This window comes from Heloderma suspectum, chromosome 4, assembly GCF_057233095.1.
Source record: "Heloderma suspectum isolate Gila_16-S chromosome 4, 16-S_ref, whole genome shotgun sequence".
Taxonomy (NCBI): domain Eukaryota; kingdom Metazoa; phylum Chordata; class Lepidosauria; order Squamata; family Helodermatidae; genus Heloderma; species Heloderma suspectum.
The window spans coordinates 311,501,636-311,524,530 of NC_139461.1; the positions used below are offsets into that span (position 1 = coordinate 311,501,636).

The 22,895-nt window shown below is 47.2% G+C and overlaps 1 protein-coding gene across 1 annotated transcript in view; it reads right to left on the minus strand.

Moving 5' to 3' along the window:
* The window catches only part of BCL2L1 (BCL2 like 1), a 49,235-nt gene that overhangs the window by 3,619 nt on the left and 22,721 nt on the right, over positions 1–22,895 (minus strand). The window lies entirely within an intron of this gene.

The window sequence follows — 22,895 nt, forward strand, 5'->3', positions numbered from 1 at the left end:
CAGGAATTTGTCTAATCCCCAAGTGTCTGTGTCTAGAACACTTTAGCCTTCCCCAACCTGATGCCCTCCAGATGTGTTGGATTACAACTCCCAGCATGCCCCAGTCAACCAAGAGGCTCTGCTTCTCCTGCATGCCCTATTTGCAAACTGGGTCCTAACCTATTCCACCCAATTGTAAAGAAATGTCAGGACAACTCTGAAGGTTCCCGACTCAAGAGTCTATAAAAAGCCATATATACAAACAGCCTTCCTAGTCCAAGGTTCTACGATTGTCAAATAATTAAAATTGCACTCCACACATCAGTGACTGAACTGTATGAGCATATAATTTAGTCTGACTGAGCAACCAAGTATCTTGGAGCATCTCTGTTTTCTTTTTCTTTTCTTTATGTTTCTAGTCCTTATGCCTGCAGAAATACATTTGAAAATGTGGCCAGTGCCCAGTGAAATTTCAGAAGAGACACACAGCACACAGAATAAGCCCATGTCCATTCCCAAAGCCAAGGAGAAGCAAACATGTGAATGTGTACTTGGCACAAGTTAGTTGGACTGCAGGAGCTGGATTTTGTTTCCCCTCTCCGTGCGCCAGAGTCCTTTCTCTGAAGACCTATGTGGTCCCTTCCAGCAAGGCCATCCCAGGGAAGCCACTTGCTGTGTAAATGCCTGCCGATGCTTTTGGATCTGTGCTGCAGCAGGCAGCTGCTGGGTGGGGATTGCTGGAGGAGCGAGATGAGGCGGCTTCTTACCAATGTCTCGGAATAGATGCTTTTAGTGCTGACACAGTCTATCTCTTTGGGTGCCTTATGCCCTGTCATTGGGGAAGGAAATGACTTCAAGTTCTGTGTTTCACAGGGGTCTGGCAAGCAGGCTTGGAGTCTGAAGGGAACAAAATGCCATCACGCCTGACCCACTGCACAAAGCAGAGAATCCATGCGCCTCTGGCCCTGAATCAATGCAGGGTCTGCACACATGGAATCAGGAAATGTGCCACCCATGCTTCTTGGCCCGCGGGGGGCGCTCCTGCAAGGAGGGTCACAGCATAGGGAATGACATCGCAGGGAGGGGGGATAGCTTTCTGCTGCTCATGGAAATAACTTAGCGATTATCTAGCCCCCGTGTTATATAGGCCCCTGTAGTATTCAAGTGCTTCACCCACCTTGCGTCCCAGTGTCATTACACCTGCCCTGCAAGGTTAGCCAGTGTTATTATCCCTGTGTTGGGGAAGGAGGGGGCTGAGGTGGAGAGAAGAGTATTGTGGCAAAAACTACCGAGTGAGTTCATGGCTGAAGGGAGATTTGAATGGGGAATTTCCGGCCCTGCATCTCTGTTTTCTCAGCCTACATTGCAACTTTCCTTCTGGACTCACTGCCTCCAACCTTCCTCCCAAACCCCTTCTCAGTCCTCAAAGTGCCTGCATAAATTCTAATCTCTGTCACAACTTTCCCTTCCCTCATGGAAGCTGGATTGTGAACATCCTAGCAGCTTCTGCATCTAATATTTGTGTACATTCCATGCCATCCCACCAACTCAGCAAATCAGCACCACAGGATTAATCACAAGCATAATACAATAAAGGTTATGTATGTGAAATAATGCATACAGATTATTTATTGCAAGGACTAGCCACAACACTGAAATCTTCTTCAGTACAAACTTCAATATGCACATGCTGCCCAAGAAAGTAGACCAAGGCCAAGGCCCTATGTACAGGGTAGATGACACAGCTACTGAGAGAAGGCAGGAAGGCTGCAGGCACTTGGAACACAAGACCCATCACGAGTGGGGCCAGTGGGAGGAAAAATCACAAGCTCAAGGCACACCACAAGACCCAGGGAAGCTGCCTCAGCATGAGGCTGCAGGGAGGAGAAAGTGGCACTTTGTTCTGGCCGAAGGAAACACTTGTATGGCCCTCAACCCACTTGTTATGCCTACCCCAAGACAAACACCACATGATCTCAGGGTTAAGGTCAGTCATGCCACCCTTCCCTTGGGCCCAAGGACTGCCCCAGAAGCCCAGAAAGGCTTAATGAAGGGGGAGGGTTGCATCTTTGAAAAGGATGCAACTTCCAATTAATAAAGGCGGGTGCAGTTTTCCAGATCTTGCTACACAGCATCAGGCTTATTTACTGACCTGTACTAAATTTTGGTCTTCTCCACTCAGATTTGATTTTCCACCTTGGTCAGTGTTGGAATCTTCTTGTCTGGAGCCTCTCTCTAAATGGATGGCATTAGGTTCTCAGCATACTAAGGCTGATAGAGCTCCTCCCACAATCTTGGCAGTTAGGGACATGTGGCGTATACTGTCACACCAACTACAGTTTGACCCATTTTCCCATGCCAAATTGACTTTATGGGGAAATCCAGATTTGAGAATTGGAAAGAAAATGTTCTTGTGGCGGACCTGGACAGATAAAATAATCTTTGCCCTGGTTAAATTATTGGGTGTTGATGATGAGTTTTTGCTATTTTCAACTTTGCGAGATAAATTTGATTTGCCTGCTACAGTGGAATGGCAGTATTTGCAACTGAAACATCTGTTAGTATCAGTATCTAGATTCGGTCCTGCTGCTTTTACTGCCTCGGAGTCTCCTTTGCTATTGGAAAAACATACTGAAGCTGACCAGATATATCAAACCATGATTCATGTTTACAAATACTTATTATCAATGAATAAATATGATACATGTGGTCTACAGCAGTAATGGAACAGGGAATTGGAATGACCTATTTTGTCTAATCAATGGACTGCCATTTTGGCGTCTGTATCAGATATCTCTATGGATCTCTGTTTATGCCTATTCAGCAAAAACTTTTGTTCCGGGTCTATTGGATGCCACAACATCTCTTTAATAAAGGTTTGTCAAACTCGGCTAATTGTTGGAGGTGTAATGCAGTTAATGCTTCTCTTGTTCATATGTTTTGGAAATGCCCAACAGTTGCCTCCTTTTGGGAGGAAGTTATTACATGGATAAATTTTGTATTGGAAAGCTCTTTAATATTTACTGATGTAAATGTTCTCTTAAATTACTTACCTGCTTTTTGGAATATAACACATGGTCAGTGTAAATGGATTGTTCTTGCCCTCTTGGTTGCTAAAAGACTGATATTATGATACTCGAAGGATAAGAGCTCACCACTTATAATGCAATGGACTGAAAACTTAACAATGCTAGCAACATTTGAAAGAGTGGTATACAGGTGTTACTTGCAAATGGACTTATATTTGGATATCTGTTTTGCTTTTACTGAAGTTTACGTGTAACCTATTCTTTCTCTATTTTTTTTCTTCCTAGAATATTGTAATATTTGAAACTGAGGATTTTAGAATATGTTATATTTTTATTTTTGGTTTTGTTATGTTTTTTTATTTGCTTTGATTTGTTAAAACTCACAATAAAAAATTGGGGGGAAAAGGCTCAGTGAAGTTTGGTGGAGGCCTACCTGCTCCCAGGTAGCACTCATGAGATGCTGCTCTGGTCACACATCTCTGAGTTGTTTGCTGAGGACAATAGGCTTGCCTTCAGGAAAGAGTGGTGGGGTGAGAAACAAGTGCAGTATCACTTGCCATGAGGATTTCCGGCCTCCCCTTGATCAAGTCTTTCCTTGGCCTCCTCTTCCATGCCCCTTTAGCATTTCTGTCATTGTTCCGCAAATTTCTCCAATTTGGCAAAATCCTTTCTCAAGGGCAGAGCCCAAGCTGCAGTCCTGTACCCAAATGCTGCAGCTGGAGCAACCCCAAGAAGAACAGGCCCATGACCTCATCGATTGTGAGTACAGAACTTCTGCTATTACAGCTCCAAATAGCCAAGCCTGAGTCCCACCCCCAGCCTCTGCCTCCAGCCTGCAATAGGGACATCTTATGCCTGGCTTGTTATTAGCTTGTGATCATTTACAACCCCCCAAATGCCTCTCAGCAGAGAGCCTTCACCCCCCTCCCTCCTCACATTTGTTTATTGCATCCAAATTCAGCAACCAGCCAAAGAAGAGCACAGCCTGATCCCCTGGCAGCCCCGGCCGTGGGACAGTTCTGTTGCGAGCCGCATGGGGAGAACAAAGGAACAACGCCATCTCTGGGGCTTTGGCCAGCCTTGGGAAGGCTTCCCAGGGTAGCGTTCCAGGGAGCAGGCAGATGTTGTTTTGGTCAATCTCCTTGGTTTTTGCTCAATAAGGCAATAGATCAACCAGGTTTAATGTACAGTCAGGGCCAGAAATATTAGAACAAGGATAACTGTTTTGGCATTTGGCCTCTGTACACTACCACATTGAAGTTGAAAGGAAACACACCCAGATGGGAGTGAAGTCAGGACTTTCAGCTGTAATGCAAGGGGTTTGAAAAAAGTGGGGCACTAACCATTCAGGAAGTACAGCCAGTGGCATACATACACCCCCATTGTTGGTGGCTCATAAGTCATGGAACAAACCAACATCATTTCAAACTTAAGGATCGCCTTTAATACCTGGATGAAAAGCCTTTGCAGTCAAAGACTGCCTGAAGTCTGGCACCCATGGACATGACCAAATGCTGAGTTTCCTCCCTCGAGATGCTTTGCCAGGCCTTTACTGCAGCTGCCTTCAGATGCTGCTTGTTTGTGGGTCTTTCTGCCTTCAGTCTTGTCTTCAGTAAGTGAAAAGCATGCTCTATTGGGTTGAGATCAGGTGACTGACTTGGCCGTTGAAGAACATCCCACTTCTTTGCCTTGAGAAACCCTTGGGTAGCTTTTGCTGTATGCTTTGGGTCATTATCCATCTGCAATATGAAGCGGCGTCCTATCAGTTTAGCAGCATTCGGCTGAATCTGAGCAGAAAGTATAGCCCTATACACTGCAGAATTCATCCTGCTGCTTTGATCAGCAGTCAGGTCATCAATAAACACCAGTGACCCGGTTCGATTGGCAGCCATACATGCCCATGCCATAACACTGCCTCCACCATGTTTGACAGATGATGTGGTATGCTTTGGATCATGAGCTGTTCCTTTCCTTCTCCATACTTTTCTCTTCCCATCATTCTGGTACAAGTTAATCTTGGTTTCATCAGTCCAAAGAATCTTATTCCAGCACTGAGCAGGCTTTTTAGGTGTTTGCTGGCAAAGGCTAATCTGGCCTTTCTGTTCTTGAGCGTTACTAGTGGTTTGCACCTTGTTGTGAAGCCTCTGTATTTACATTCATAAAGCCGTCTCTTGACTGTAGATGTTGACAATGACATGCCTACCTCCACAACAGCGTTCTTGACCTGGCTAGATGTTGTGAAAGGATTCCTCTTCACCGTGAGCAGAATTCTGCAGTCATCCACTTTAGTCGTCTTCTGTGGTCTTCCAGGCCTTTTGCTGTTGCTGAGCTTGCCAGTTCATTCCTTCTTTTTCAAGATGTTCCAAACTGTTGTGTTGGCCACTCCCACTGTTTTTGCTGTCTCTCTTGATGGGTTTATTTTGTTTCCTCAGCCTAATGATGGCCTCCTTCACTCGCATGGACACCTCTTTGGACCTCATGTTGGGAGTTCCAGTGAACAGCTACCAAATGCAAATGTAACACTCAGAACCCCCTCCAGGCCTTTTATCTGCTTGACTGGTCATGGGGTACCCAGGAAACAGGCCACACCTGGCCATGCAGCTGCTTGTCAGCCATTCGTTCCATTACTTATAAGCCACCAACAATGGGGGTGTATGTATGCCACTGGCTGTACTTCCTGAATGGTTAGTGCCCCCACTTTTTTCAAACCCCTTGCATTACAGCTGAAAGTCCTGACTTCGCTCCCATCTGGGTGTGTTTCCTTTCAACTTCAATGTGGTAGTGTACAGAGGCCAACTGCCAAAACAGTTATCCTTGTTCCAATATTTCTGGCCCTGACTGTATCTTGCTGCCCAGCCCAGCCTGTTTCAATGCTAGGACCCAGCCTTGGAACAGGCCAAGCTATAGATTAAGGGAGCCATATCTCTTAGAACATGTACAAAGTGCACCCTCCTCACCTTCAAGTAACATATAGCCAACATTCCAATGTTTGAGTCCCAGGGCAAAGGATATGGCTTCCAGACGGAAGAGATTAACCACTGCCCAGCCTCATCTTGCAAATGAGAGATGATCAGCAGCCCAGAGCGGGGCCAAGCATGGTGGGGGAATGCCTTCTCCCCACTGGAGATCAGCTCATGGGGCCCTTGTCTGCACACCCCCTCCCCCCGGAAATGAGGCTTCTTAAGGCTAGTGAGGGTGGCTGGGGTCGTTTTTCTGCAGTAGCCCCACTTCTACAGAATTCCTGACCCAGAGAAAGAGAGCCGATCAACTCCTGCTTTGCATTCGTTTAGGAAAGTAGCGAAGACCCACTTAGCCGGTTGCTTGGTGAAGGGCTGGCTGTTTAACAACTGGCAAAAGGGGCTGCGATTTTAAGCTGTTGGCTTTTCTGAGCAATCCAATTGTATTTTATGCTGTTCTATTTTTAAGTCTTTTCTAAGCTGCCTGGAGCACGTTCCTGAAAGACAGAGCATGGATCACATAAGTTACAGCACCCAGGAACATCTATCTACCCCCACCACCCGCTGCTCCAAAGTGAAAGACAAGGAGATCTGGGACAGAAGTGCCCAAGGCTGAGTCTCCTCCCCAGGCTCCAACCAAGGCATTACTTGGATTTTCCTCTGGATAGATCCAGGGCAGCATCACTTATTGCACTGGCCTGGAAAAGCAACATAAACTCCACATCTCCACACACACACACCCTGCCCCTCTGCCCGCTCTCCACCCTGGAGCTTACAATGCAACCCGCTGCCACTTTGTAAGGCCAAGCCTCAGCAGGGCTGGCTGGCTTCCTGCAGGGCTGCCAAAGAACTGTGTCACACACAGCAAGGCCACTGATGACATCAAGAGCTGAGCTGTGACTGCTGCCAAGGATGCTGGCGAGGTGTTCCCAGCCTTGAGGTCACAGAGGTGATTGCCAGCCAGCTCGCCCAATGGCTTGCATCCAGGTCTCCCCTTAAGCTGCAGAACACACTGAAGTTCCTCCCCTTCGTTGCCATCACATTGGGGAAGCATGCCGGACCCACTCTGTCGCTGCTCACCCTTGCGATGAAGGGAAGTGCAGAACAGGGCAAGCAAAATGAACAAGGATCCGAAGCACCTCCCCTAAGAGGAAAGGCGGAAGCGTTTGGGGCTTTTGAGTTTACAAAAAAGATGACTTAATGGGGGACATGACAGAGATTTGAAAAATGATGCACAGTGTGGACAAAGTGCAATATTTCCTTCCTCTCTCAACCTACTAGAACTTGGGGTCATCCAATGTAACTGACTGGCAAGAGATTCAGTGGTTGCGCGCGCGTGCGCACGCACGCACTAACTCACTCGTGCATAAGGAACTCAGGGTGTTTGCTACCAGAAGGTGTCATGATGGCCAGTAGCCTGGATGGCTTGAAACAAAAGGGTTACAGTAAAGCTGGGCCCAGCAACAGCTCTTGGCGCTGGAAGCTCAACAGGGCCTCCATGTTCCAGAGCCATAGACCGAAAGCTGGACACAAACAGAAACAGAGGCCTGCAGCTCTTGTGGATTGTTTGGGGGCTCCTGGGTAGCATCTGGTTGACACTACGAGAAGCAGGATGGTAGACTAGATGGACCTTTGGCCTCCGAGGACCTTTGGGGTCCTCAGAGCACCCCATTCCAGTTTGCTGCAGTCCCTTGGATCTGAGCTGGTTCCCCACACGCTCCTTAGCCACAGCCCGTTTTCTGAGTGTTGCCAGGCCATAAGGGCTGTGTTTTCAGCAATCTGACTCAAACAGGAATGACCACAGGGAGCCCAACTGACGCCAGCTCTGCCTGTGCCCATGTGCTACTCTGGCCATCTGCCTCTGGTTGCCAGATCACTGTTTGGCACAATGGGTCTGCAATGTGGCACATCTATTGTGCTCTGTGGTTCCGGGAAGCTCTCCAAGATCAGAGCCCAGGAGAGTCCCTGAACATAAAGGACGTGGCGCTTCTCTTTGATCACGTGCATGATGCTTTTAATTTGCCAATGGCTTTACATTATTTCTTAGGGGCTCTCCTTGACAGTAAAACAGAAGACTATCATTCCTGTTTTGCAGATGGGGAGCTGAGGAAAATAATGGAAATGCTTAAGAAGAGTCTTGCTGGATGACAACAAAGGTCTCTCTAGTCCAGAGCATGGCCTTGACTGGTGACCAGACAGTTACCCAGGGAAGCTCATGAAGAGGGCACAATGGAGGCAGCTGCTCCCTATTCTTTTGGCCCCAGCATCTGATAAACACAGAGAGAAAAGAGCTTGCCCAAGCCTGTGGCAGAGGTGGGATTTGAACCCAGGCCCCGAAGTTCTAAAATTTAGATCTAAACCTGCCTCTTTTTAAACTATACTACACCGCCAACAGCCACTTCTACTTCAGTTTCTCGACTTTCGAATTAACTGGTGTTAATTCCTGGGCAGCACATGAAATGGCACTTATAGCCAACTAACTGAGCAGGACATGGACTCAAGGGTGGGCCATTCTCTCAGACAGGGTCTCCACTCCAACTCTGCAAGTTATAAAGTGTTGTTACTAGCTTAAAAACTGGAATGCTCTTCGCAGCCCTGGAGTCCAGGAATCGACAAGGCAGTGTTATTACTGCACAGCATGGACTGAACCTGTTTTAAAATCTCCACTACGGTATAATACAAGCTGAAATCACCCACACTCACCACTAAGAGCCAGCCCAAACGACAAAGCCTCACAGCACTTCCCAAAGTGCTCCAGTGGATCTCTGTGGAAAGGGAATTCAGGGGTTGCTGGCCAGCCACCAAAAATGCCTCTCAGCCTGCCCTGGTCATTTGCAGGGTGGAATTTAGGTTAGCATTGATCTTGGATAAGGCAGTGGATTGTGATAAAAGGAATAGTTTCTTAGGCCCTGAGCTCTTTAAGGGCTTTGTGGATTAATACCAGCAGTGAGCCACCTTCCAATGTGGTCTAGGGGGCACAGAATGTTGGGAGACCCAGACTCCGCTCTCTCTGCTCAAATTTAAAACAAGAGAAAAGAAACACTTGCTGGCAGCTTAGGTCAAAGCATTATCTCACAGCTCCAGATCACCAAGAAAACAGTAACGGCCTATCTTTTAGGGTTGTTGTGAGGATCAAGTAGCTAAGAATCATATAACACCCACTGGTCCTGATTTAAGCGGCTTAATTTGTACCTCCACTTTCTTCTGCAGCTCTAGCTAGGGGCTGGTGTAGGTATCGCCCAGAAGACATGCCTGCACAGCCACTCATGCAAGTGGTCAGCTCTTGTGATTTTTCACATCAGGGAAGTGGACAAGTGATCCTCCGTCAGTCCCCTCCTCTACTAATGTTACATGGCTACTGCAAACAGGCCACTTGCATGGGCAATTATCTGTACAGGAAAGACATCTGCAGTAATATCTGCACCGGGCTGACATTTGAGCAAATTGGGATAGCATAGAATGTAAAGATTTTGAAGCAGATATCTCCAGAGCCAGTGTGGTGTAGTGGCAAGAGTGTTGGACTGGGAGCCGGGAGATCCGGGTTCTAGTCCCCACTCGGCCACGGAAGCTCACTGGGTGACTTTGGGCCAGTCACACACTCTCAGCCCAACCTACCTCACAGGGTTGTTGTTGTGAGGATAAAATGGAGAGGAGGAGGATAATGTAAGCCGCCTTGGGTTCCTTGCAAGAGGAAAAAAGGCAGGATATAAATGCAATAAATAAATAAAATAAATAAAATTCTCTGGGTGAAAGCACTCTTTCTGCCTTCCTCCCCACCCCCTTCTCTCTCTCTCTCTCTCTCTCTCTCTCTCTCTCTCACACACACACACACACACACACACACGGCGGGGGGCTTCCCATCCATATAAAGGTGCATGGTACAAGCACTGGCTCCTTTCCCAACAAGACACAGCTGGCAATCATGGGGTTCAAAACTGACCCCCTTTACAGGGAGGGGAGAACCCTCTCCAGCCACTTGATACCCAAGAGGGTGAGGAGTAGGTGTGTGGCTCTCCTTTCCACCATAGGGGCCTGCTTTCAGGCAGCAACTGGGGAGGGGCGGGAAGGATGCAGAGCATGATGTTTTTGGACTGTGCACCATGCAAGACTGCCTGTTTCCAACACACAGGCTGGGGGAGGAGAAATCAGGATGTCAGCAACGCTTACGTTTCGGACAGGCAGGGAAATACTATCCCTGTAGAAGGAAAATGCTGGGGATGGAGAGCCCTCTGGATAGAAACCCATTACGTTTCAAAGAGAAATTGAGCACTAAAAGCTAGCATTGATCTCATGCTAAGCAGTCTTAAGGCTGGAACCAGACAGTTAGGCGGAGACCAGGCTTCCTCCAAAGCCAGTAACCCCACATCTTGCTCTCCCAACTTCATCTAGAAACAGAGAAACTATAAAGTGGCATCATCATGCTCCACGTTTCCCTGCCAGCAACATCCAGTGATGTGGAGCAGGGGCACAGGAACTCTGAGCCCATGTTTTGTAGTAGTAGAAGGTACAGACAAGATGGGAGGAGAGGAGAGGAGAGGAGAGGAGGCTGTTTTTGGCAGTAGCCCCCCATCTGCCTCAACATCTCATCCCACCCTCAAATGCAAAGCAATTTGCTGAATGAGGAGGATGAAGAGGGGAACAAGTGCCAGAGGCTGGAACTGATCCCCACTGCCACACAAATACACGTTTCTAAATGTCAGTGTGGGTTGTTCTGTCATATCACAAGAAGAGATAGCAATCCTTCAGAGAATTTTTAGGTTGGGGAGGCCCAATGAGAGCAAAGAGATGGCTATCACATGGTGAAGCCACTTTGCCAGAGCGGGCGAAGTCCCTGCCAAGCGCCTCCAGCCCCCTCTCTTGCATCCTTCTGGTTACATATCTTATTTCCGACAGGCAATGAAATGATCAAGTTTAGGTTTTTGCTTCCAATAAGAGTTAATGAAAAATCGTCTTCATACCTTTGCTGGGGAGGGAGACAGATGTGCAAGAGCCAGCAGGACTCATCTCTTATTTATTGACAAGGGGCATAATCCAACTGGGACATTTCTAAGAACATTTAAGACAGGAGAAGCACCTGTCCTCAAATCACTTGGGTGAACTGGGGTGACCCATTCTCTGTTACAGATTCTGGGACACTGAATTCAAACTTCAGTGACGTTCTAGACCTTACTGACAAATTCAAAACAAACAAAATAGATGGTATCCATCCAAGAGTTCTTAATTCAAATGTGAAATTTGAGTTCTAACCAAAATATGTAACATGTCTCAAAGATCAGTCTTTGTGCGAGGGGACTGAAAAGTAGCCAGTGTAGCACCATCTTTAAAAAAGGGATCCAGGGGCGATCCAGGAATTACAGGCCAGGTAGCGTTACATCTGTTCCAGGTAAATTGGTGGAAAGCATTATTTAAGATAAAATTATCAGGCATATAGAAGGGCAAGTCTCGCTGAAGAAGAATCACCATGGCTTCCACAGTGGGAAGTCCTGCCTTACTAACCTTTTAGAGTGCTTTGATAGTGTCAATAAACATGTGGACAGGGGTGATCCGGCACACACTGTTTATTTGGACTTTCAAAAGGCTTTTGACAAAGTCTTTCACCAAAGACTCCTGAGCAAACTTTACCAGTCATGGAATAAGCAAAGAGAGGTTGCAGAAAAAGGAAACTAAAATGATCAAGGGGCTGGAGCAACTCCCCTATGGGGAAAGGTTACAATATGTGGGGCTCTTTAGCTTAAAAAAAAAGGTAAGGAGAGACATAAGAGATGTATAAAATTATGCATGATGCAAAGAAAACAGAAATAACTTTTTCTCCTTGTCTCATAATACTAGAACCTGGAGTCATCCAATGAAGCTGAATGGTGGGAGATTCAGGACACATAAAAAAGGAAGCAATTCTTCACACAGCGCAGAATTAAACTATGGAATTCACTACCGCAAGATGTAGCAATGGCTGCTGTGACAAACCCCTGTATTCTGATGTAGCTCAACACTGCCCCTTAAGCTTAAGCTCTTTTTCAGAATAGGCTAACTGATTCAAACCAGTTGCACCTTTTGAGATATAAGTTCAGAGTAATTAGAAAGGTGGGTCCAGCACTAAGTAATTTTCAGATTTGCTGGCTGGACCACTGACATCAGCCATGGAGGCTATCACATTATTGGACAAAAGAACAAGCAGAGTCTGCTAAGAAGCCAGCTTTTACTGAACTCAGATTCCCATAAAATTAAGAGTTTGCTCCCTCCTCCTGGAGTGCTTTCCTTATACCATCTAACTGGAAACAAAGATGCTTTCTCTCAGAGCATCCTCTCTGCAATCAACTCTGCATATGCTCTGGAAGTAAAGACCCTCTTCAAGTACGTAAGAACATAAGAAGAGCATGCTGGATCACACTATGGATCCATTTAGTTCAGCATTCTGTTCACACAGAGGCCAACCAGCTGCTTGTGGGAAGCTACAAGTAGGACAAGCATGCAATAGCACCTGGAACTACCTTAGAATGATTTTTTAAAAATTCAGCCCCTGTCCCCCCCACCCCTGCCAATAAACTCCCTTTTTTGTATTTGGCCATTTGGCTGTGTTGTTTTAAAAGGAGATTTCTCACTAAAAACTCTTCCCCACAAAAAGACCGCATGGCTACAAAGCCAATGCTTGTATTCTTAAGATTTTTACAAGGTTTTTGCAAGTTCTGTGTTTCTGGGCTTGGAGCAAGAAAAAAGCACCTTTCTTTTCATTCTTTTCCTGGGGCTGGGCTGAAGGGCTCAGAAACTCCCCAAGCAGCTGGACAGACTAGGGTGTGTCCGGAGGCTCAGCCTGACTGGTGGCAGCTTATCAGTAATTCTTCTTGGCGGAACCCTTTGAAAGCAGGAGTCTATCAGCAGGGAAAGTTATCCCCCTCCCAGTCTGTAACAGCCACCAACTTGGATGGCTTTAAAAGGGAATTAGACAAATTCATGGAGGAGAAAGCTATCCATGGCTACTAGTCTTGATGGCTCTATGCTTACTCCACTATCAGATGCAGAAAACTCTCAGTACGAGTTCCTGGGGATCATAAGCAGGAGGGTGCTATTGCACTCATATCCTGCTTGGGGGCTTCCCATAGTCATAGATTTTATAATGCTACATTGTGACCCACCCTGGGATCATTTTGTGACAAAGGGCGGGATACGGATTTTACCTATCAATCAATCAATCAATCAATCAAATTTGGCTGGCCACTGAGGGAACGGAATGCTGGACTAGGTGGGCCTTTGGCATGGCTTTTCTTATGTCCTTATGGCCAGATGTACTAATGTAAAACAGGGGTGGGAGACCTCCAGCCCACAGGACAGATGCAGCCTGCCAACTAATGTCATCTGGCCCTCCACCGGAGGAGAGTTCTGGAAGTGTCCGTTGGGTGGTTGGTAGCCATCCTATCCATCATCGCCTTCAACGTTCTCCCACTCAGGGGAATGACGCCATTTGAGGAAGGATGCCTTTGAAAAGCGTGGACTGGGTCGCTGAAACTGGCCTGATCTGCACCTTCAAAGCTCTCCCTTCTTGTGGGGAGGGGTGTCCAGAGCTTTCACCTTTGAAGTTGTAGATTGGGCATCTCTTGGGCCACTGATCAACATTAAAAAAAAACCAATTGCCCCCGAGTGATTTTTTTTTCCAATGGTCCATGACAGAAACAAGGTTCTCCACCCCTGAAATGAAGAATACAACATTTTATTGCCTTTGGGCTGGTTCTTTTAAGCTGGGCATATGCTGATGGCAAGCAACCTTCAACCCCCAATGCATCTATTCATTGCATGATAGAGCACCTTTCAGAAATAATTGCCCAAGATCTTCTTCCTCCAGTGTGATCTTTAAGTGCTTTTACACTGTAGACCTTGCAGCTATTATTGTGAAATTGCCTCCAACTTCCTCTGAGCTCACAAAGTGCATTTCTCATAAAATACCACACGGATGCCGAAGGACTGATGTAACTGTCCTGCCAAACACATATTAAAGCACCTGAAGAATATACAAGAAATGGCCAAGGTCAACTTCATTAAATGTCCTATCAGTAGACTTCTTAGGAGATCTTCTAAGTTGCCATGAACAGTAATTGGTGTCAAGAAGAAACTAAATGGCTGATGTCATAATGAGTGATGAGCAAGATAAAGCGTCAAATACTCCGGAAGGAATGGAACTGCATTTTTCAAAGGAGGATGGCTGTTACCCAATTAAGGAAGAAGCCACTTTGCTGAAATCTGGAAGAAGCTGATGCAAAGGTGATGTTGCATGTTTTACATGCATAGCCCACTAGTATACACTCAGCATCTCATGATACTCTGCTATCATTCTTCCATTAGCATATTTTCCAGATATCAACCAAATGCTCCTAATGAACAATGGGAATAAGACAACTAAGAAGCAATTAATCTCAGCTATGTAGCCCTGCCAGATGCAGCCACCATTGGGACTGCATGCTGTAGCTGGAAATGATTATATTCCTTCGTTCTAGAAAGAAAGAAAGAAAGAAAGAAAGAAAGAAAGAAAGAAAGAAAGAAAGAGAAAGAAAGAAAGAAAGAAAGAAAGAAAGAAAGAGTTGTTTAATGTAGTGAATAGACAGACAGAGACAGACAGACAGACAGTCTTGAAAGACCCTTTACTTTGATTAGGATCATCTTGGAGATAGTAGATGTACTTTATGAGGTCCTGGACTTGTTCATCTGCACAGCATACGGACAGAAGAAAATCACGTGAATACAACCCAAAGAAATATTTTAGCAATGTTTATGAGTAGGGAAAGGAATAACATATTTGCCTACTCTACCCCCATGTTAACAAAGTCTAATATTACATGTCCAAGAGTCTTAGATAGGTGTGTCAACTCTGGTGACTTTCTACAACAGCAAAAATTACTATGGGCCTTCCATGGATGGAATAAAGACATGGAAGTCAAGCTGGTTCAAACGCTTTATCTTTATGACCTTACACAGATTTTTTTGGTGGCAATTTAGAAAGAACCAATATTATGGGGGGGGGGAAAGTATCTCACTCAGAAGTTATGACAACAGTCATGATAATTATAATACAGTGAAATGATGAGTATGTTATAATACAGTGAAATGATAGCAAAGCTATCATGATGAAACCATAGCTTGTTACAGGAAGGTGGCTGGGACCAGTTACGGTGGAATTTGATAGCAAGTGCTAAATAAATGTTGCGCTATTATCATACGCTGGTAACAGGACAAGTTGCTCACATCTGCTTAGTTAGTTCACTGCACATAATATCTCATTAACCAGGTAACCAACCCTATAACCAGGTTCGCATGATCACCGTAGCCCACCATGGCTTATTTAAGCCACAGTGGGGTGTGGCGCATGCCACCCGCCCTTTTGAATATTCAAACTGCGGCAGGCAGTCACAGTGGCTTATTGTGTGGTGCAAACCTGGCGAGGGTGGCTCATGCAAGGGTTAAACAACCCTCACATAACCCTGAAACAGCACATGGGTTATGTGATGATCCTTTAACCCTCTCATAAGCCACCCTTGCTGGGTTTGCACCATGCAGTAAGCCACTGTGACTGCCCGCTGCAGTTTGAATATTCAAAAGGGCGGGTGGCATGCACCACACCCCACTGTGGCTTAAATAAGCCATGGTGGGCTGTGGTGATCATGTGAACCATCCCTGTATGTGGGGGATTCACTATTGCTGTATGTAAAGCAACACTGGCTATCTCCTCCCCCACCCACACCCCCCAAAAACAGCCTTGGAAGACTTATTTACATGGATATTTGGATTCAGACACCATAAGTATATCAAATGAGGTAGGTCGCATCCATTCAGTATCCAGGTGACCCTTCTTTAAGAGCCATCTAGTCCTGCATTTGGTTTCCCCAACTGCCTCAGAGATAACCTGAGTTCTTCCTCCACAAATTGGAAAGCACTTGGATCATTTTTCAGGCCAAGTCAAAGCTTGGAAAAATGACACCTTCCCCCCGACCTCCCCTACCAGACAAGACATCCTAGTTTTACCCCCAGCCCAATTTTACTAGGAGCAGATTTTCAAAGAAGTCACCCAGGCAAAGCAACAGAGAGGCGTCTCCATTGCCTTGCATGGGGTTAGTTTGCTTGAAGAACTGTACCCAAGGAAAGCGCTGCTAGGGAGCAAAAGCCCACCCACACTGGGGAGCCTTAGGGCAAGAGGAGCAGCCCTTCAAAGCAGGGCTTAAGCCAGAACTTTTTCTTTGACGTGGATTTTAATCCAAGCCAGAGAAGAATCTGGGGCTTTCTAATGCTTGTCTCTCCTTTGAGACAGGCATTACCTGAAGCTTGTTTCTGCACTGGTGAACCAAAATCCTCTGCCCTGAAATGGCCTTCTTGAATTACCTCATGAGGGCAGGGTGCCTTGGAGGGGAGCATCCTGTGCTGGCAGAATCTGTGCTGTCAGCCCAACCCAGACACATACACCAATCTGCTAGGGCCTCATGTTCCATACCACACCCCTTCCCTATTCCTTTGGAGTGCCGGGACACAGACAACCTCCTAGAAATGTAAAACTTCATCAAAACACACCATTTCACTGGCAGGGAGAAAAGGGAGAAAGACCCTTCTAAATTTGGGGGCGCAGGGACATCCAAGCATTTGAAATAGCTTGGCTACTTTTTAAAAAAAATCAAACCAAATTTTGATTTTTGGTTCAGGAATAACTCACAAAATAGCTGTGCCATGTGATACAAATAAAAAGCCCTGGGGTTTCGAGGAAAGCAGCAGAGAAGGGCATCTCTTCTCATGCATTTGACGAAAGGAGGCTGTTCCTTTGTGACAGCTGTTCGTGCCACAATGAGCCAGTTGGTGCCAAAGCAGACTTTGCCTTTGAGTTGTTACTGACCAATACAGCTAGTCTTCTAAGATATATCCAGATCTTCATTATGAGAAATAAGTTTCGTAATGACAGTTTCTTTTCTATTTCCTCTTAGGGGAAGACAGAAGAGGCAATGCTCTGCCTGGCTTCTGCACCTTGGTTGCCCTCCCAACAAGCCCCCTCCTACCCCAGACACTGCCATCCTGGCTTCCTATAGGGAAGCTCTGGTCCTTTGTTCTCAGTGGGACCAATAACCAATAGAGGGAGGAGGCACAGGACCCAGAAAAGCCCTTCCTTTGTAAAACGTCCCCTGCAAACAATGCCCTGTTGTTCCCAGAACACACCCCACCTGCTACACACACAGACACACTCCACACCCTTTGACTGCTTCCTCCAGAGTAAGGACTAAAAGAGGAGCCACTGCAGGATGAGGAGGGCCAGAGGAGGAGGATTTTGAAATGCAGCAGACTTCACGGCAAGGATGGATGCGCAGTATTGCCACAATGCCACAGCTCTGCTTCCAGCCAGCAAGTACAAGGCCCTCTAGCATACCCAGGCCTGCTCCTCCTAATGGGCTCTGACACCCCTGGCCCTCACTGCTCCAAGCACAGGTCTTTCAAGCCATTCACCAGCCTTGCTGCCCTTCCTGGGCAACCACTGCATGCAAGATGGATCAGAGAGGGGGTGCCTGCCTGCATAGGGTCAGTAACCCAACGGCTGACAGCGTTACCTCAGGACCCCAACTCATTACTTCATAAATGGTTGTGTCCACTTAGAAGAAGAGGACAAGGCTACGGGAGAACAGTCCGGAAGGGCAAGGGAGTTCAGTTGCATAGCATCTAGCCTACATTTGCCTCTGCAGTCTAAGGATGCAGAGGGGAATTAATGGGAGACAAAGGCAGATGGTATAGAGGGGATTCAGACAAGCCAGTTATATGCCCAGTGACGGCAGTCATGACATAACAGGCTGGCAGTTTGAAACTTCCATCAACTTCTCCCTTCATCCGCAGGCTGCTCATCTTTCCTAGCCTGGAATCATTCTAGGCAACGGCTGTGTTGCTTCTGTAGTTGTGTCCAGCACCTAGCACACTGTTGGCATTAAATAAATGCCAAAAACTTGTAACAGCTTGGGGGGGTGGGCAGACACAGAAAGCCTAAAGGCATGAAGAAATGCTGGGGTGGAGCCAGCCAGCTTGGCTCTGTACACGTTTTTGATTCTAGATTTCCGGCTCTTGGAAATCAAATTCCAAGAAAGTCTGGCTTCTAAGAAAAGAAGCACTGGCTGAGCAGGAGATAAACCTCTTCTACCAAGGCTGCGGAGCTATCCAAGAGCTGCAAGGTCTCGAGAGAGGCCGCACGAGGAACAAGCCTGCTTCAGCGGCAACGCTGGGCAGCATGCAGAGAGAGCAGGCAACATCTGCCCTTGGGCACACAGGGGAACATCCCAGTTCCATTTGCTGTGGGTTGGGGAAGAGGAGGTGCATTCCTTGCAACTGATTTCTCTTGCATCATTTGTGCCTTCCTGGATCTGTGCTTACTTTCCCCCTTATGTCTGCATAACCCTGGGCAGCATGGGGGGATGGTGTTGGCTGACAGGCCACTCTCTCAGACGATGAGAGAGTGGCACTCTTTGGTCATTCTGTACAGCAATGTGCACACTGATATAGCCCCTTCCAACCCTACTATTCTATGATATATAACAATAACGGGAAAGTGCAGTTGGTGCAAACATGAAAAGGTGCCCCAAATCCCAAACTGGGCAGGAGCTCCATAAGGATGTGTACAAGCCACCTGCCGTTGCAATGGCACAGCAGTAACATCTGAATCTACGCATAAGTTTAGCGTACAGAACTGAGGCAAAGCAGCAAATGTCATCTTCAGCACACGTGCTTGTATTATTTCCCAGCAGAGGTGGCTTTATCAAAAGGCAAGCTGAGATGGCTGCCTGAGGTGACAGATTTCGAGTGCTAATAAGGGTGCAATCCCCACGTTTCCTGTGGGCAGAAAACAACAGAATGAAATTTAATAGGGATAAATGCCAAAACCAAATGCACAGTTACAAGATGGGGGATACGTGGCTCAACAACACTACAAGCGAGAAGGACCTTGGAACTGTAGTAGATCACAAGCTGAATATGAGCCAACAATGTGATGTGGCTGCAAAAAAGGCCAATGCTCTTTTGGGCTGCATTAATAGAAGCATAGCTTCCAAATCTCAGGAAGTAGTCGTTCCCTTCTACTGAGCACTGGTTAGGCCTCATCTGGAGTACTGTGTCCAATTCTGGGTACCACATTGTAAGAAGGACGCAGACACACTGGAAAGGTTCAAAGAAGGGCAACAAAGATGATCAGGGGACTGGAAACAAAGCCCTATGAGGAGAGACTGAAAGAACTGGGCATGTTTAGCCTTGAGAAGAGAAGACCGAGGGGAGATAGGATAGCACTCTTCAAGTCCTTGAAAGGTTGTCACAGACAGGAAGGCCAGGATCTCTTCTCGATCCTCCCAGAGTGCAGGACACGGAATCATGGGCTCAAGTGACAGGAAGCCAGATTCCGGCTGAACATCAGGAAAAACGTCCTGACAGTTAGAGCAATACGACAATGGACCCAATTACCCAGGGAGGTGGTGGTCTCTCCCACGCTGGAGGCATTCAAGACGAGGCTGGACAGCCACCTGTCAGGGATGCTCTGATTTGGATTCCTGCATTGAGCAGGGGGTTGGACTCGATGGCCTTGTGGGTCCCTTTCAGCCCTACTATTCTATGATTCTATGATTCAAGAATTCACCAGGACCAGGGGCAGGTTACTCTCTCATCCCAGTGTCCTTACAAATGGAGCAGAAGTGGGATTGGGTATTGCTGTAAATCAGCCTTGTTATGAAGCCACCCAAAGTTACTAGCCTGAAAATGTTTTTACTTGCCTTCCTTTTACTCATGAGAGGGAGCGCTCTTTGGAGGCTAGAAAGAGCATTCTGCTTCTCCTTTGCTGGCCTGTTCAGCTTCTGCCCTGTGAAGCCCCTCCTCAGCGACCACGTGGAAGTCAGGCAAGCTGGCGAAGGAGGGACCATGCGATCTCTCCCTTCTTTGCCACTCAACTCGTTCACCTGGAGGGAATTCCGTGTACTTGCCTGTGTGGAATTTCTGGTTGCTAATGGCAACCACGCAAGTGGTTAAATGCAAGACAACTGTAAATAAAAATGTAAAGATTCTAGCCTTATGCACTTTTCTGCGAGTGACCTGCTCTTTGCGTGTGCTGCATTGACCTGGTTCAAATGCAATGACAACCCATCAGTTAAACAACCCATGGGTTGTCGTTCACAAGCAGGGGAGAGTGAGCGTGCTGCCTCCCATGTGCCTGCCACCTCCACTTCTACCCCACAGCCCATGATCAGCTCCTCAGTAGGTTCTGGAGCTGATGTGAGAACCCAGACTGCTGGGTTATTTAGGGGCTCAACAACCCAGTGGTTAAGCCATGGTTTATTGTCGGGTTAACTGCTGGGTTGTTTAGCCCTTAAATAACCCAGCAGTCCAGGTTCAGATGTCATGCTCCACAACCTACGGAAATGCTGATTTTAAGTTATGGAGTAAAAGGGGAAGAGGCGTGCGTTTGCTTCTCCCGCTTGTCCCCAACAGCCCATGGTTTATTTAACCTATGGGCTATCCTTACATGCAAACAGACCCATTGTTTTTCAGGGTGTGTGTGACTGGACTGTGTAAAATTATCTGCAGAGATTGACTGGATTGCCTGCAATTCCAGCTCTAGGATTCTGAAGCACTTTGATAACTAAAAAGCACTAGAAAGCTTAATAAAATGAACAACAATGACATGAATGTCCATAGCAGGTGTTTAGTGCAAAAGGCCAAAGGCACGCATCCCCACACTCCACAGTAGCTGAGCAAGCTGAGAGAAAAGGGCACCTGGGTGGAAGCAGAATGGGGAGCTAGACAGGACTTTGGTCTCATCCAGGAAGGCAATTCTTACACTCTTCAAATAAAATTTCTCTTTTAAGTATGTTTGCTTTCCCATGCACAGTTTGAGTCCACGTAAGCATCCAAACACGTCCTGGAAGCTAAACATGTGGAGTGGGGCAAGGTGGGCAGGAGACAGCTAACCACAAGATGCCCTTGTAACATTGGCATCCTGAGCCCTGGAGCCCAGAAGAGCCCACGCCTGGGCTTGGCTTCTCCAGCCAAGTGCTTGGACCCAAGACTTGTCTGGACACGTCCAGACGCTCCCCCCACCCCCTCACTTCGTCTGAGAGGAAACGCTTGGAATTCCTGAGTTACTCAAAGGATGACTCGTGGTAGCAACAGCTTGTCTAGTTACACACAGAGGGTGACTAAGCCACGCATCCAATTTGCACGCTCACTGCAAAGGGACAGGACGTTCTGCAACAGGCTGCAATTCAAGTGGCTTCAAATGACTGAGCTTTCCACTTTGTGGCAGAGAGCCACGTGGATTCTGGCACGGCACAGTCTTCCAACAAGTGCTTCAGTCCCAGGCCTACCTGAGTTCAGCAGAATGGAGGCTTGCCAACCTCAGACGGTCTTGCAACAGATGTATGCGTGCCGGGCTGTTTAATAAGAGCGGGAGGCTGCCACAAGCTGCTTGGAGGAAGGGCAGGATCAAAGCGTCATCATAAATAAAATACATGAACACACCACACACCACAGTGCCCTCCTCTTCCTCCTCCTGTTCCCCTCCTTTTTTTTTCTCCAGACAGAAATGGGCACCATCTCCTGGATCCTTCTTCTCCAAAAGCCCAATTGGAATGATAGGAGTCAAGCTGTGCCAGAGGGCATCTGTGCTATCAGGTCCAGAGGGCAGAGAGAGGGCACTTGATACAGAAGGCTCGAGTTCAAATCCCAACTCAGCTTTGGGCTTTGGGCAAGGCCATCCTTCTCAACCTCAGTTGTCTAAGCCATAAAATGTGGAAGGTGGATCCTGGGGTTGATCTAACAGCAGTCTTCTTATGTTCCTAACTTACATCACAGACAGATTATGGGATGGAACAAGTTTGTTCAGGGTTTTGCATTTTAAACAAACACATAATACTGTTAGATGTGAACGGTTCAGTGCAAACCCTCAGCCAGAGGACAAGTGTGAGGAGGAGAGCAGGTCTGCAGCGCTCTGGTAGTGTAGGATCAGTGCGAGTAGACAGCGTGAAGAGCATGTGTTGCAATGCAATGCATGTGTGCACGTGGCTGGCACCGAGTAAGCGCCTGGCACTGTGCATGAGCTATGAGGTAGATTGGAGCGGGCATGCAGTGCATGAGCAAGGGCCCCTCCTACAAAGAAGGAAGTGTCAGCCGTTGGCAGGAAGAGGGGCGGCCCAACGACTGAGTTCAAGCTGCAGGGGGGGCAGAGTCCAAAAGCAAACACCACAGCCTTTCACACAACATTCTCTGCTGAGAAAACAGCTAGCCGGAGAGCCACACCTCAGCCTGTCAACACTGGCAACGCCCCTGCCCCAGTCAGCATGCGACCTTCCACAGGCCCCCTCCTCAAAGAGCAAGGGAACCCAAAGCCCAGAAGGCACCCTGCTAATGCGGGACGCCCCGTCCCTGCTCTGAAACAGGATGCACACAGGAGGCCCTCTCAGCCATCCACACCTGTTAAGGAGAACGTTTAAAACTGCCTTTCCGACCCCATAAACACCAACGACTAACCTCAGTTTCCTCTATGTTTTGTTTTGTTCAAATGGTCTCCCCCCACCCCTTCTTCCAAGGAGCTTGAGATTATTCCTGTCCTGTGTCCCAGGTTTGCAGCCACAACTACTGGCTGCTAGAGAGCATAGTGGTGCCCATCCAATGAACTGTGAAAAATCTTCCAGAGTCTCATCTGTTCTGCAAAGTGCACCATGCGCTAGCCAGAGCTGCTTATTTCAGAGTGTTCCTGCCCCACAGAATAGCTCTGCAACTGGACGGAGATGAACTTGCTTCAAATTCTTCCTAAAGGGGCTCCATCTCTCAGCATGACCCACAGTTCTCCGCCCTGTTGGATTTCTTACACAAAGCTTGATGTACCACATCAAGTCACTCCTTGCAAGGTGTCTGACCCCAACTGCCCCTAAATTTAGAGGGCCTTAAGCAATGA